At 41.7% G+C, this 14,323-nt stretch overlaps 1 protein-coding gene across 2 annotated transcripts in view; it reads left to right on the top strand.

The window, feature by feature from the left end:
- LOC139416438 (EF-hand domain family, member D2) overlaps positions 1 to 14,323 on the top strand; it is a 28,980-nt gene that overhangs the window by 10,609 nt on the left and 4,048 nt on the right. The window lies entirely within an intron of this gene.

The raw sequence follows: 14,323 nt of genomic DNA, 5'->3' as shown, positions 1-14,323 counted from the left end.
CTCCGGTTAGCTGTTGTCTAGCAACATAACTGGGACTAAGCCCCAAGGACTCAAGAAGATTGGCAGAGAGAAGACAGAGGGAGGGAGTGGCCTGGAATGAAGTAGATCTCTGTAAACTGCTGGTTTAGGGGTAGTGAAGAGGTTATGTAACGGTTATGTTTCAATTGCACAGTATGTTTCAGTTGAATGAGTTTGTGTTCTAGCAACTCAATGTTGTAGTCCTTTTAAGGTCTAGCTAAACTCATCACTTGAAAGTGTAATCAACCCTTTAAACTAGGCCTGCAATGTATTTTGGTTTAGGTGTATCGCGCATTCCAAGGTTTTGCATGAGCTTATAGTTGGTTTGCAACCATAGGTATATAACCCCAGAGAAATGGGATATATATAGACACTATATTGAAGTTCATATCATTGGAAGCGTAATTCATTCCTTTTATGGCATTCTGTTTTGCTACATGTGGGCATCTAATTGAGACTATATTTGGAGTATGTGGGTTAACTGGTTATTTCCAGAATAACACTGAGGTAGGTTAGCCACAGGAAACATGGGTTTACTGTGACTGCAGTATTGATATCGTACGCCCGTTTCAGATGAAAAATGCAAGACTGCTTTGGCTTCGTTATGATTTATTTGCAGGCAAGTACATGGACTACTCGCTTCAAGCTGTATTTCTACAGCACATTTGACATGGAGTGCAACACAATGTGCTTCACAGGGAAAAAAAGCTAATAAACAATGAAAATAAAAGCTGAAATATTCACTACACAACAAACGTAAGATTAAAACAATGAAAGAATGACAAACTGAACGACTAAAAAGCACTCTAAGGAAAAGCAAAGCACTCGAAGGACCTAAAAGCGTATCTGACATGTATTGGGGTGCACAATCGTGGATTGATTTAAAAACGAATAGAATAATAAAAATAATTCTAAAACAGGCAACCAGTGCAGAGACCTTAAAACCGGTGTAATGTGTGCTCTCCATCTGGTCTTGGTCAGTACCCGTGCTGTAGCATTCTGTATGTTTTGCAGTTGACCAATGGCTTTCTTGGGTAGCAGACCAGACAGGAGAGCATTACAGTAGTCAAGCCTGCTTGTATTAAATAAATGGATGAGTCTCTCTGTATCAGCCTGCGAGAGAAACGGACACACCGTGGCAATGTTCCTCAGGTGGTTAAAATAGCTATTTTTTGTCACATTCCTAATGTGTGACACTGTACATCCATATCTTCACCTAATCAGACTGAATTTATAGGAAGGCGGACTAAAGTTTTTGAAGGTAACTTGTAACTGAATTGTTATGTCTCCCGGTAAGTTGTTGTAAGCGGCTTGTATTATTTTGGCCATGGTTTTGCAGAAGAATGGAGAAGATTGTTTTCTTCATTGGCATTCGTCTTTGTCTGACCAGTTGATTTGCTGTGTTATGAAGGTTTTGATTAGAAAGCCCCTTATCTCACAACCTTACAAGCAACTAATCCCTCTTTTATTTAGTTTTTTTGTCTGTAACATTCTCCAGGTTTTGTGCCAAGTTGCAAGCATAAGTGCTACTGTACTTTTAAAAGTAGATTGTAGAACCAGAATGTCCAACTTTTTATTTTGAATTCGAACAAGGCCCAGATCCAGACGTTCACCCATTTTTTTTTATTTTTATATGGTCTTGAGTGCTCTCAAGATGGGAGACTACAAGATTACAATTTCATATCTGCTCAAAGTCTTCTCTTTAAAATCTTTTTTTTAGCCTCTGCTCCTTCAAACGTTTTTTTGTTGTTAATTGTGATTGACTGGTATCTCTTTGGCTCTGTTCTGTCTTAAGGGCCCGAGCCCACTTCTCCTAAGAGTGTGCTGTGTTGATTACCGTGGGCTCTCTGTCCTACACAGCTCGACTGCGGAAGACACATTTCGGTTGAATGCATTGTTGTGCAACTTGCCCTAATTCATACTCACCTTCACTGTGACTCATTTGGCCACTACTTCTCTACTTTCAGGAACAGGCATATTTCATGGATGGATGGAGGCTTTTGTAATCTCTATCAGAAGGGAATGTCATCGGTGGCAATAGCTGGAGTGTACTCTCGAAATATGATACTTGGCCGCCTTACTTATTGTAGCTGTACATGGCTTTATCATTTCCAGGAATAGGTTGTCCTATGGCATCCATGCGCTATTGTCTGGTGCAAGAAACATTATTGTAATTTGCCTGTTTTTGCTCTATCTAAACCAACACGTGCGTTAAGAGTTGAAACAACACATTGTTAACATTCACCAGAGTCTGGATTTTCCTGGATTTACCTAAGAGATTACTGCTTCCCTGTTTGTCACAACTCATTGGAGTAGAGGTGTTAAGTATGTCAAGCTCACGCCAAAGCGTTTCACTTTCACCTACACTTACAGGCCTCTCACGGGTCAATGCGTATGGTAAATGACAGTTCAGTTCACCCTTATTTACTTCTCATTCTTCTCACATACCTTAATCATATGAGCTCATCAGTGTTCCCAGCCTCACATTTTTTTGGAGCAAACGTTCAGCTCCAAGTCATTGGCGTGCAACTTTCTTTGGTTAAGTTGGAGACCGACGTTCATGTTTTTATCTCATGTTAGCTGCACTGCAATTCAGGTTTCTGTATTGTAAACTGTGTATTTTAAAAGCTAACTATAAGAAGAGTGTAGGCTGAGATTTAGACTGGAGGCATCTACAGCATAGTACCTACTGTAGTAAACTTCTGTTAGTCATCATTTTAGCTCTGAAAGATAATGGTGGATGTGGACATTTTGAATCCCTGGCGTTGACGAAACCTTTGAAATTTGTAAGTGCAGACGAGGGAGTTGGTCGTGCCCAAATATGGATATTCTTACCTCCTGCTTCCACATTTGACAGAAACACCACTGCGATTAAGGAAGTTGGGTCTATTTGCACTTCCTCTTTTGCGAAGGACAAGTCATGTCCAAAGTAGCTCATTCCTTCCAGAATGCTCAGACACATCTTAAAGGTCATTGTCGGTGGGTCAACTGAAAGTTTATGCTCATTGCTTAAATCATCAGCATATGATACTTCAAACACCTCATCATACCTTCTTTTTCATGGTGTTTCCTCAGCTTGCATTGGCAAAAGTTGTAGTTGGAGCAATAAGTTCTCATTCAATGAATTTTGACTGATTCACTTGTCATGGAAGATAAATAACTTGGGCTACAGTTCAGAGGATAACTCCTGCTGACGGAAGGAAGTCCATTTCCCGTGGGGAGTTGGGGAAAGTCCTCTAGTTTCACTGGGAATTTTTTACACCTCGTGCAACCTTTTCTCTCTCCTCGACCGTTGTTCAGCAAAGAAACTTAGAGCAAACATACACCCAATTTTTAAAATGGCTTTACTTTTTACTGTAGTAGTAATCTAAACCCATATCTGTATACTATACTTTCATAGAATTAGCTAGATGCAGGTTTTACACAGGCTGGACAAGCATGGGCATGTATGGAACGCTAAGAATCTGAACATGTCTGTTCAGTTGACGGAATGCAGTAGGCCTGGACGTTCCGTTAAAAACCTGTAATGTTGGCCTATACAGTAATTTCTCGTGAGTACAGGCAATGGGTCTCTAGAGATGAGCGTAATAAGCAAGTGTTTAGCTTTCACTGGGGCCACCCCTTAGGGGAGTAACAGAATATGCTGAAAGTTTCCTGTGCCATGAAGATTGGCCCAATTTTGCCTTGCGTGGCTGAAAGGGGGGAAATAAAGAGGGAGTATGATGTAACCGAGCTTAAAGGGCAACGATAAGGGATAGGCGACCGAGACAACAGTACCTTTTTGAAGGATTCAAAAAGTGAATAAACAGGTATCTTTTAGGTTTCCCCAATTACTTAGCCTACCCTGCTGTTTGTGATCCAATTATGTCCTAAAATGACCAGTGACATGTATGTTCGCTCATAGCAGTATTATTTATAGGTGAACTGCGGACATCTTTGTTTACACTCCTAACTACATGGCAGAACCAAGGCTAGTGTCCGCTGAGCTCAAAGTAATCCTAAGCAACTTTCAAAGCCCTACAATCAGGCCCAAAAACAGTACTAGCGACTTTAAAGTACTTGCCATTAGCTATAACTTCTAATCCAAATGGACCTTCCCTTGTGTATAGAAGTTATTACATCACACTGTACAGACAGAGCAATGATGATGCCCTTGGTCTTCACATCGGCTCAAATTAAATTTGACAGACTATGCTTCCCAGGGCTCTAGAAGTCAGCCCGCAGCTCAGACTGTGGCTGCCTACTCAATAAAGCACATAGCAATAAGGTAGTTATTCCACAGTTAATGAGTGGCCTTTGAATGAACCCCAATCCCCCCCATAATAGGACATCTGGACAAGGAGTATCTACTGTATACTGCTGTTCAAATACTCCCTTCATTCATTGCTATCCTCCTTGACTAGTGCAACGCCTATTGTATAACTCCCACAACCTAGTCGTTTTGAGCTGGATGCAAATTACAGTACTGTACAATGCTGCTACACACATCCTGACCTAGTAATAGATCATTTTCAGTTCATAATACAATCCTGCCTACGAGAGAGATGGTGTAAGTGCTTTTCTCAGAAGGAAAGGCACAAATGTACAAATGTAAAAATGTTATGGTCTTATTCTCTGAGAGAAAAATATCAAAGTCAAGCTGTTAGGGGCGGGGTGTCACAGGAAATAAGAGGCCGATATCATCTATTTTATCTTTGTATCGATCTGCATAGTCCCCAACTTCTCTCATCTCTGCCTGCAGTCACAACAGACTAGTTCCTCTTCTCCCTCCATCTGTTGCCCGGAGCAAAACTATTACGACAGAATGACACATTTCAACTTCCTCATCAATGTAAACTATGGCAGTAAACACCCCATTAGCCAGCCTCACAGCTATTTAATGGAATTTGTCATGGTACACACCCTGTTAATGAGAATAGGAATGGAATCTAGGCCGGGGTAAGAGTTTGCATGCTGTGCACATCCTGCCACTGACGATGGTCGCTGAAATCACTTCCGTAGTGTTCAAGACGTTTGCCACGAATGTTCAGAGCTGCAATGGAATGCGGGGTTAAAACGTTGGTTGGACCTTAACGTCAGGGCCCATTCACAAAGTGTCTAAGAGTAGGAGTGCTGATCAAAGATCAGGCCCCAGCTAGGGCTGTTGTGGTGACTGTATTACCACCACACCGGCGGTCATGAGTCATTAAAGGCAGTCAAATTCCACTTGACCGTTTTGTCACAGTAATTAGGCTTCTCCAAGCTCTGATGCTGCTAATGGTCATTAGTAGCCTACCGAACTTGCTAACTGCCTGGTACTCAGCACTCTATTGTCCCTCTAATCACTCTGACATCAATGCAAATGTAATCGCAAATCTAATCAAACACTTCATCAAACACTTCATGAGCTCATGTTGTGCAATATTTCTATAGGCTATGCAATTGCAGTGTGATGTCCTCTATTAGAAAGAGGAGGATCCCATCAGCTTTCTGTAGGCTCGGCCTAGTATATTTATACTATATTTATTTCTCAACTTTCCTAATATTAAACACATTGCTTGTCTTTACAACAGGAGTATAGCCTTCCTGGCTGACATGAAAATGAACCATAGGAAAACCGTCCTCCTTTTGCTATTTAAGTGCAGAGATTATTTTTTGTTGTTGCTTCCCCTGTTCCTGTTTTGAGACAGGTGCTTGATAATGGTCCATTCTAAATCAAAACGAATTTCACACATTTATTATTTAGTATATCTGAAAACAAGATTCAATTAGGAATAGTCTGATGGGTGACAATATTAGCCTATCACTTGTGAATTATATTTTGTCACTTGCGAATGATGCCCAGCTTAAGGCAAGAAACAATGCCTTTATTTTTTTACTTTTTTGAATCAGTGGCACACCTCATGTAGCCTAGCCCATAGGCCTATATGTTTTGTTAACTTCTTGACTCACACATCCCTGTAGCGGGATCATTTTCGTCAGCAACCGCTGAATAGCATAGCGCAACAGTCAAATAATATTACTAGAAAATATTCATATTCATGAAATCACAAGTGCAATATTGTGAAACACAGCTTAGCCTTTTGTTAATCACCCTGTCATCTCAGATTTTGAAATTATGCTTTACAGCGAAAGCAATCTAAGCGTTTGTCGATAGCCTAGCATAGCATAATGTACACTTAGCATCAGGAAGCTTGGTCACAAATCAGAAAAGCAATCAAATTAACCATTTACCTTTTGCTCTTCGGATGTTTTCACTCACGAGACTCCCAGTTACACAGCAAATGTTCCTTTTGTTCCATAAAGATTATTTGTATACCCAAACGCGACAAACAAACGTTGGTATTTATGTTCAGAAATCCACAGGAAAGAGCGGTCACGACAACGCAGACAGAAATTCCATAATGTCCACAGAAACATGTCAAACGTGTTTTTTATAATCATTCCTCAGGTAGTTTTTAAAATATATATTCGATAATATATCAACCGTGTGTAGGTTTTTCCATGACAGCGGGAGGAACAATGGCCGGTTTACTCAATTGCGCAAAACTCACTCTGAGAGCCCCCACCTCTCCACTTACGCAATGTGATCCTTCACGCTCATTTTTCAAAATAAAAGCCTGAAACTGTCTAAAGACTGACACCGTAGGGAAGCCACAGAAAAAGGAATCTGGTTGATATCCCTTTAAATGGAGGATAGGCATGCATAGGAACACAGAGGTTTCAAAATAAGAGGCACTTCCTGCAATATCAGTTCTGTTATACTCACAGACAATATTTGTACAGTTTTGGAAACTTTAGAGTTTTTTTTAAAAATCTTAATCTGTCAACTATATGCACTTTCTAGCATCTGGTCATGAGAAATAGGCTGTTTACTTTGGGAACGTTATTTTTCCAAACATAAAAATAGTGCCCCCCAAGAGGTTAAGGTTTGGCTCTTTAACTAATGTGGCCAAATAACTTCTTAAAATGAAGCACATTAATCCGCTTTACAATGGGTGTAGATGGGTGCCTAACTGGCAATGCGTGAGTCAAGTTTGGGGAAGATCATTTTCACCATAAAAATATACTTTATAATAAAATAATTGCATTTGTGGTCACTTTTGAGAATGGTGTTTTCCTGATAAAGCCTATTGCCGTGTGTGCATTGCTGGGCATTAAATTGTGAAGAAGTAAACTATTGGGCGATCAAGATTTTAAGCTAATTGTTCTGATCCGATGCATCAGCCTCATTTGTGTAAAAAAATGTTGACCCTAGTGGTTGTATTACTTTGGGATCTATGCATCCCACAACTGTCCCAGACTGTTGGGGATATTTATTTTCTCGCTTTAGAATAGGTCAACGTTTGTACTATAGGGGATAGTGGATTGACATAGGCTAGTGCATTTGCTGTTCGTTAGACCTACTAATCTTGTTGGCTGACGAGAAGTAAATGTAGAAATTTCTTCCAAGATCTTCAATATGCACCTCGAAATTGAATAAGGACGAGCGATGTTGCGTCCCCAACGTGTTGGTCTTCACTTGTAGCCACGGAGAAAGACCCGATCATGTGATGGAGAGCCGTGTGAGTTCAATGAGAGAGGCTTCGGAGCGGGCAGCATTTAGGGAGAAGGGCTGCAAAAGGCAAGGTCTTCTTTTTAGGGTGCATTTAATTCACTTTTAATTTATTTAACTAGGCAAGTCAGTTAAGAACAAATTCTCATTTACAATGAATCCAAACACTGACGACGCTGGGCCAATCATGCTCCTCCCTATGGGACTCCCAATCACGGCTGGATGTGATGCAGCCTGGATATAGCCCAACCTTTTGAAGAACTACGGTTGCAATTATAACTCTAAATGAAGCATGTAGGAGTACCTATTTCTTTAACCGCTCAACACAGAATAGCCTCGTGCGCACTCCCTCGTCGTTTGGAGAAACTATCATTTCTATTTTATTCAGCTTTGTCCAATTGTATTCTTCATACTATAATATAAAATGCCATGGAATTCTAAGCAAATCTTGTCTGCTAAATTAACTAGTGTAGCCCACAGACAAATGGCATAGCCAGATCAGGACCTAAAGTAAAGACAACTCAGAGTATGTTCTTCTGAAATAGACTATTTTCTTAGACCTGTCTAAAATAAATAATGTATTTATTGTGAAGATCTAGGCTATATTACATGGATTTATTAGACTTTTTCAAATGTAGTTGGTCGAAAGGTCTGCATCAGTGGCTTGTAGGCTGTGTGGAAGCCAGGAGACACTAAATGTGTTAATTATCGGTCAATTACCGTGAAACCGACAGTTATTTGCGTGACAATCACCAGCTGACACAATTTCGTGACAGCCCTAGCCCCACCCACCTTATTCATTATAAATTATAAGGCAAAATTGATCCTAGCTCAGCACTCCACTCAGAGACATATTGTGAATACGGGCCCAAGACTTCATTCCTGGCTGTGAACACTAGCAGAGATGGGGGGGATCTTTGCTGTAAGGCCACTCGTTCCTCCACTTCACCGGATGTATGCCTCTGGAGGGAATCTAGTTGGCTATCAATATTTGCTGACACTGCTCGCATTGTAGTCTACACTACAGCCCAAGAATGATGGAAAAGAAGGACTCCGTTAGCCAGAGACATAAAATGCTATTCTGTCAATGACTGTCATGTGCAGTTAGCGGGTTGGTGCTAACGCTCCAGGAAGAGCGAAGAGGAGGAAGGAGAAAAGAAAGCGTGACTTGCTTGCAGGTGCCTCACCCCAGACTACTGCGGTCTTCAGTAAAAGGTGCCTGTTGCCATGGCGACCCCGTCTCAGAGCGAGAGAGTAGAGAAGGTGGGTTCAGACATAATGACTGAGGGGAAACGGGAGGCCAATCCGTTAGCCAAAGTGCTTCCTCCTTCACTCTGCTTTCTTGCGCTTATATGACACTGTTGGTGGTCGGCGCACGTCTCTGGAGTCACTGAGCCAGAGGTATTATGGTGCTTTCAAGACAACTGGTTACTCTGGGGGTGGGGGAACGAGGTCAAAACATGACGTCAGTAATATTTAGGTCGGAAAGTCGAAGCTCTACAAAGAGGTTCGAGTTGGATGACCGTTCATCTATTTAAAAAAATATATATATTTAAATTCTACTCAGATCGTTTTCTTGAACGTACTAAAGTCGGAAGTAGGAGATTTCCCAGTTGTTTTGACCACTGCATTAATCCTACTGTAGGACTCATTACAGCCAGCACTAGCAGGTCAAACGAACGAATAACTCAAGAAAAACAAATCATGACTCCCGAATCTGTAAAAAAGTCATTCAAAAAACAAATCGTTCGTGAACTGCACAACACTACAGGACACCGGGGTTACCACCCCTACTCTTACGATTAGTGCCATGGGATGTTTAATTTTTATTTATTTTTTAAACCGATTCAGGACACCCATTTTCATGTCTCATCTGAAAGAAGACGCCCTACGCAGGGCAATGTCCCCTTCACTGCCCCGGGGCATTGGGATCTCTGGAGGAAAGATTGCCCCACCCCAAACACACACACAGAGCCAATCCCCACCCTGTCTTGGCTTGGACCCAGAGTTTCCCCAGCAGTTTACACTGCCCCCCCCCCTCTCGGGCCGGTGGCTAGGAGGGGCTGCCAGTGCCAGCCTCTATGTTCTGATAAACACACAGCTAGCTTCTGTCCAACTCCCCTTTTTTTGTTTAGAGCTCTTTTGTCTCTTTCTGTGTGTGTCATCTAACAGTTGAAATATAGTTAGAATGCACTTTTAGTTGGCAGCATGTCTCAAATGTTCATTTCCTCATTGTGCAATTGCACTTGCCTAGAACAACTCACAGCAGAGGCCAGCAGGGTATGATAAGAAAAGATTGCATAGCCTACATAGACAAGGTAAAAGGTCAGGGGAGTCGTAAAATGTAGCAGGTGCTCTTTCTGTTGCACAAAGGTTGATTTGCTGTATAGGCTGGCTTATTTGTGGGGAAACTTTGGTATGACTTAAATATGTATGAGTAAGATTACCACCCCCACCCCTCCTTAGTCGAACCGCTTCCTGTAAAAGTGTGACTCAACATGGTTTAACTCACTGGACATCAGACTGAAAGTGTGTGTGGTGACTGTAAAGCTTACCGTATGTTTCCCAGTCGAAACAGTTCATGTACAGTACCAGTCAAAAGTTTGGACACCTACTCATTCAAGGGTTTTTCTTTTCTTATTAGTATTTTCTACATTGTAGAATAATAGTGAAGACATCAAAACTATGAATAACACATGGAATCATGTAGTAACCAAAAAAGTGTTAAACAAATCAAAATTACATTTTATATTTGACATTCTTCCAAGTAGCCACCCATTTGTTAGTTCCCTTTTTCTGTTGAGCGACATTTTTTGGTTTCTTATTGGGAAACGTAAGTGACTTCGACTGAGTGGACAAGATGGCTGGGGCTCTGATTTCTCTCTTTATCCATCTCTCCCATTCGTTATCTCTCCCCCTGTCCTTTTAAAGGCCTCTCCTCAGGTAGCCAGCAGATCCGACTCGCTTGCTTACAGCTTTACTAGGGTCAGAACGCATTCCTGTGTATATTAACACCAGTGTTGGGAGTAGTGAACTACATGTACAGTGCCTTCAGAAAGCATACATACACATACATACACTTTTTCCACATTTTGTTGTTACAAAATGAGATTCAAATTGAGTTGTCATTTTTTTTAACAATGATCTACACAAAATACAAGGTCAGTCTTTTTTTATATATATATATATATTTAACTTTAAAAAATATACACTGCTCGAAAAAAATAAAGGGAACACCAAAATAACAAATCCTAGATCTGAATGAATGAAATGTTTTTATTAAATACTTTTTTCTTTATGAATGTGCTGCCAACAAAATCACACAAAAATGATCAATGGAAATCAAATGTATCAACCCATGGAGGTCTGGATTTGGAGTCACACTCAAAATGAAAGTGGAAAACCACACTACAGGCTGATCCAACTTTGCTGTAATGTCCTTAAAAAATGAGGCTCAGTAGTGTGTGTGGCCTCCACATGCCTGTATGACCTCCCTACAACGCCTGGGCATGCTCCTGATGAGGTGGTGGATGGTCTCCTGCGGGATCTCCTCCCAGACCTGGACTAAAGCATCCGCAGACTCCTGGACAGTCTGTGGTGCAACGTGGCGTTGGTGGATGGAGCGAGACATGATGTCCCAGATGTGCTCAATTGGATTCAGGTCTGGGGAACGGGCGGGCCAGTCCATAGCATCAATGCCTTCCTCTTGCAGGAACTGCTGACACACTCCAGCCACATGAGGTCTAGCATTGTCTTGCATTAGGAGGAACCCAGGGCCAACCGCACCAGCATATGGTCTCACAAGGGGTCTGAAGATCTCATCTCGGTACCTAATGGCAGTCAGGCTACCTCTGGCGAGCACATGGATTGCTGTGAGGCTCCCCAAAGAAATGCCACCCCACACCATGACTGACCCACCGCCAAACCGGTCATGCTGGAGGATGTTGCAGGCAGCAGAACGTTCTCCACGGCGTCTCCAGACTGTCACGTCTGTCACATGTGCTCAGTGTGAACCTACTTTCATCTGTGAAGAGCACAGGGCGCCAGTGGCGAATTTGCCAATCTTGGTGTTCTCTGGAAAATGCCAAACGTCCTGCACGGTGTTGGGCTGTAAGCACAACCCCCCACCTGTGGACGTCAGTCCCTCATACCACCCTCATGGAGTCTGTTTCTGACAGTTTGAGCAGACACATGCACATTTGTGGCCTGCTGGAGGTCATTTTGCAGTGCTCCTCCTGCTCCTCCTTGCACAAAGGCGGAGGTAGCGGTCCTGCTGCTGGGTTGTTGCCCTCCTACGGCCTCCTCCACGTCTCCTGATGTACTGGCCTGTCTCCTGGTAGCGCCTCCATGCTCTGAACACTACGCTGACAGACACAGCAAACCTTCTTGCCACAACTCGCATTGATGTGCCATCCTGGATGAGCTGCACTACCTGAGCCACTTGTGTGGGTTGTAAACTCCGTCTCATGCTACCACTAGAGTGAAAGCACCGCCAGCATTCAAAAGTGACCAAAACATCAGCCAGGAAGCATAGGAACTGAGAAGTGGTCTGTGGTCACCACCTGCAGAACCACTCCTTTATTGGGGGCGTCTTGCTAATTGCCTATAATTTCCACCTGTTGTCTATTCCATTTGCACAACAGCATGTGAAATATATTGTCAATCAGTGTTGCTTCCTAAGTGGACAGTTTGATTTCACAGAAGTGTGATTGACTTGGAGTTACATTGTTGTTTAAGTGTTCCCTTTATTTTTTTGAGCAGTGTATATATTAAAGGAAAATAGTGTGTTATCTTGATTTAAATAAGTATTTAACACCTGTTAGTCACCTTTGGCAGCGATTTACAACTGTCTCTCTCTTTGGGTAAGTCTCCTAAGAGCTTTGCACACCTGGATTGTACAATATTTGCCCTTTCTTTAAAATAATTATTCAAGCTCTGTCAAATTGGTTGTTGATCATTACTAGACAACCATTTTCAGGTGTTGCTATATATTTTAAAGCAGATTTAAGTCAACTGTAACTAGGCCACTCAGGAACGTTCAATGGCTAGGTTAAGCAACTCCAGTGTATATTTGGCCTTGTGTTTTAGGTAATTGACCTGCTGAAAGTGTCTGTTTAGAAAGCAGACTGAGACAATTTTTCTCAAAAATGTTGCATGTGCTTAGCTCCATTTGTGTTTCTTTTTATCCCCCCCAAAACTCCCTAGTCCTTGCTGATGACAAGCATACCTATAACATGATGCAGCCACCACCATGCTTGAAAATGAAGTGGTACTCCGTGACGTGTTGTTGGATTTGCCCCAAACGTAATGCTTTGTATTCAGAACAAAAAGTTAATTTCTTTGACAATTCTTTTTCCATCTTACTTTAGTGCCTTATTGTAAACAGGATACATGTATTAGAATATTTAAATTCTGTACAGTCTTCCTTCCTTTCACTCTGCCATTTAGGTTAGTATAGCAGAGTACCCACAATGTTGATCCATCCTCAGTTTTGTCATATCACAACCATTAAACTCTAACTGTTTTAAAATCACTATTGGCCTCATGGTGAAATCCCTGAGTGGTTTCGTTCCTCCCCTGTAACTGAGTTTGGAAGGGTGCCTGAATATTTGTAGTGATTGGGTGTATTGATACACCATCCAAAGTGTAATTAAGAACTGCACCATGGTCCAAAGGTCCTTTTTTTATTTTTTGGAGAAGATTGAACGAATTAAATCTTCTCAGTGTAGCAGTTAGGATAATGGGACAATTCGGTGTACAATGCATTTCTCATCCCTGGATTGAGGTATATTTTCCGAGCCATATCTTGCCCCAGCTCCGGGGTGTCGTACTACACAAAGGAATGTTGTCCGACCCTAGTGCAGCTGGAAGCAAGCAGGTCTGATCTGTTGGCTACTCCTCTGACACAGCTGACCACTGGCCGTTAACACAAAGTTGAAATAAGATTTTAACAATGTGGCCAAGATCTGCATATATGAGCCAGTAGATCATTTTTTTCTTGTTGTTATGGATTAAGGATATTCAGTTAGCTCCCCCCCCCCCAAAAAAAATGATTGCCAAGTCAAATGCATTCTTTAAAGGAGCATTCTGCATTTGCTACATCAAATTTTGGACTTCAAAATTAAATTAATTAATGAAGAATTTTCTAAATACCTCATGAGTTTTTCAACTCTCTAGCTCTAGTGTTTGTTTACAAACACTGTATAGCTTCAAAACATGGTTCAAACTATCATATTGATATCATGGATGGTCAGTCCTTGCATCCATAGCCATGTCTGAATTTGAAACGGGTTACATTTCTCCAGGCCCATCCCTAAGCAGTTTAGCCAAAAAGGTGGCGGGACCGACTGCTTTGTTTGAACTGCAGAGGACCCTTTTTAAGACGGTCTGCCTCGCAACAGATGCAACTCACCCAAGGACGATTATCATGTTTCTTGGCTAACACTGTTTGACAAATAGAAAACTTCAGAGGAACAGTGAAGAGGATAGCACTGCTCCGGAGAAGGAAGCAGTCAGATTGACATGAAAGGCGCTCAATTTTTTTTATTACGCTCTACCCCCCTCAAGTGGTCATCTGTAGCATGACGCGCAAACCATGAATATCTATTTGAGTCCATTGACAGCAATTTGGAATCAACCACTCTTATTCCAGTGCATAATACTCCATGTGTTAATGTGCTTCAATTAAGTGAAGTACTTTAGAAATTCGTAACATATAATATGAATTGCAAAAAGGAAAAAAGTCTAACATGCATGAAATTAATGATGTGC

Source organism: Oncorhynchus clarkii, chromosome 9 (assembly GCF_045791955.1).
Source record: "Oncorhynchus clarkii lewisi isolate Uvic-CL-2024 chromosome 9, UVic_Ocla_1.0, whole genome shotgun sequence".
Lineage (NCBI taxonomy): Eukaryota > Metazoa > Chordata > Actinopteri > Salmoniformes > Salmonidae > Oncorhynchus > Oncorhynchus clarkii.
The sequence above is the reverse complement of the archived record's forward strand: the minus strand, read 5'-3'. Positions and strand labels throughout refer to the sequence as shown.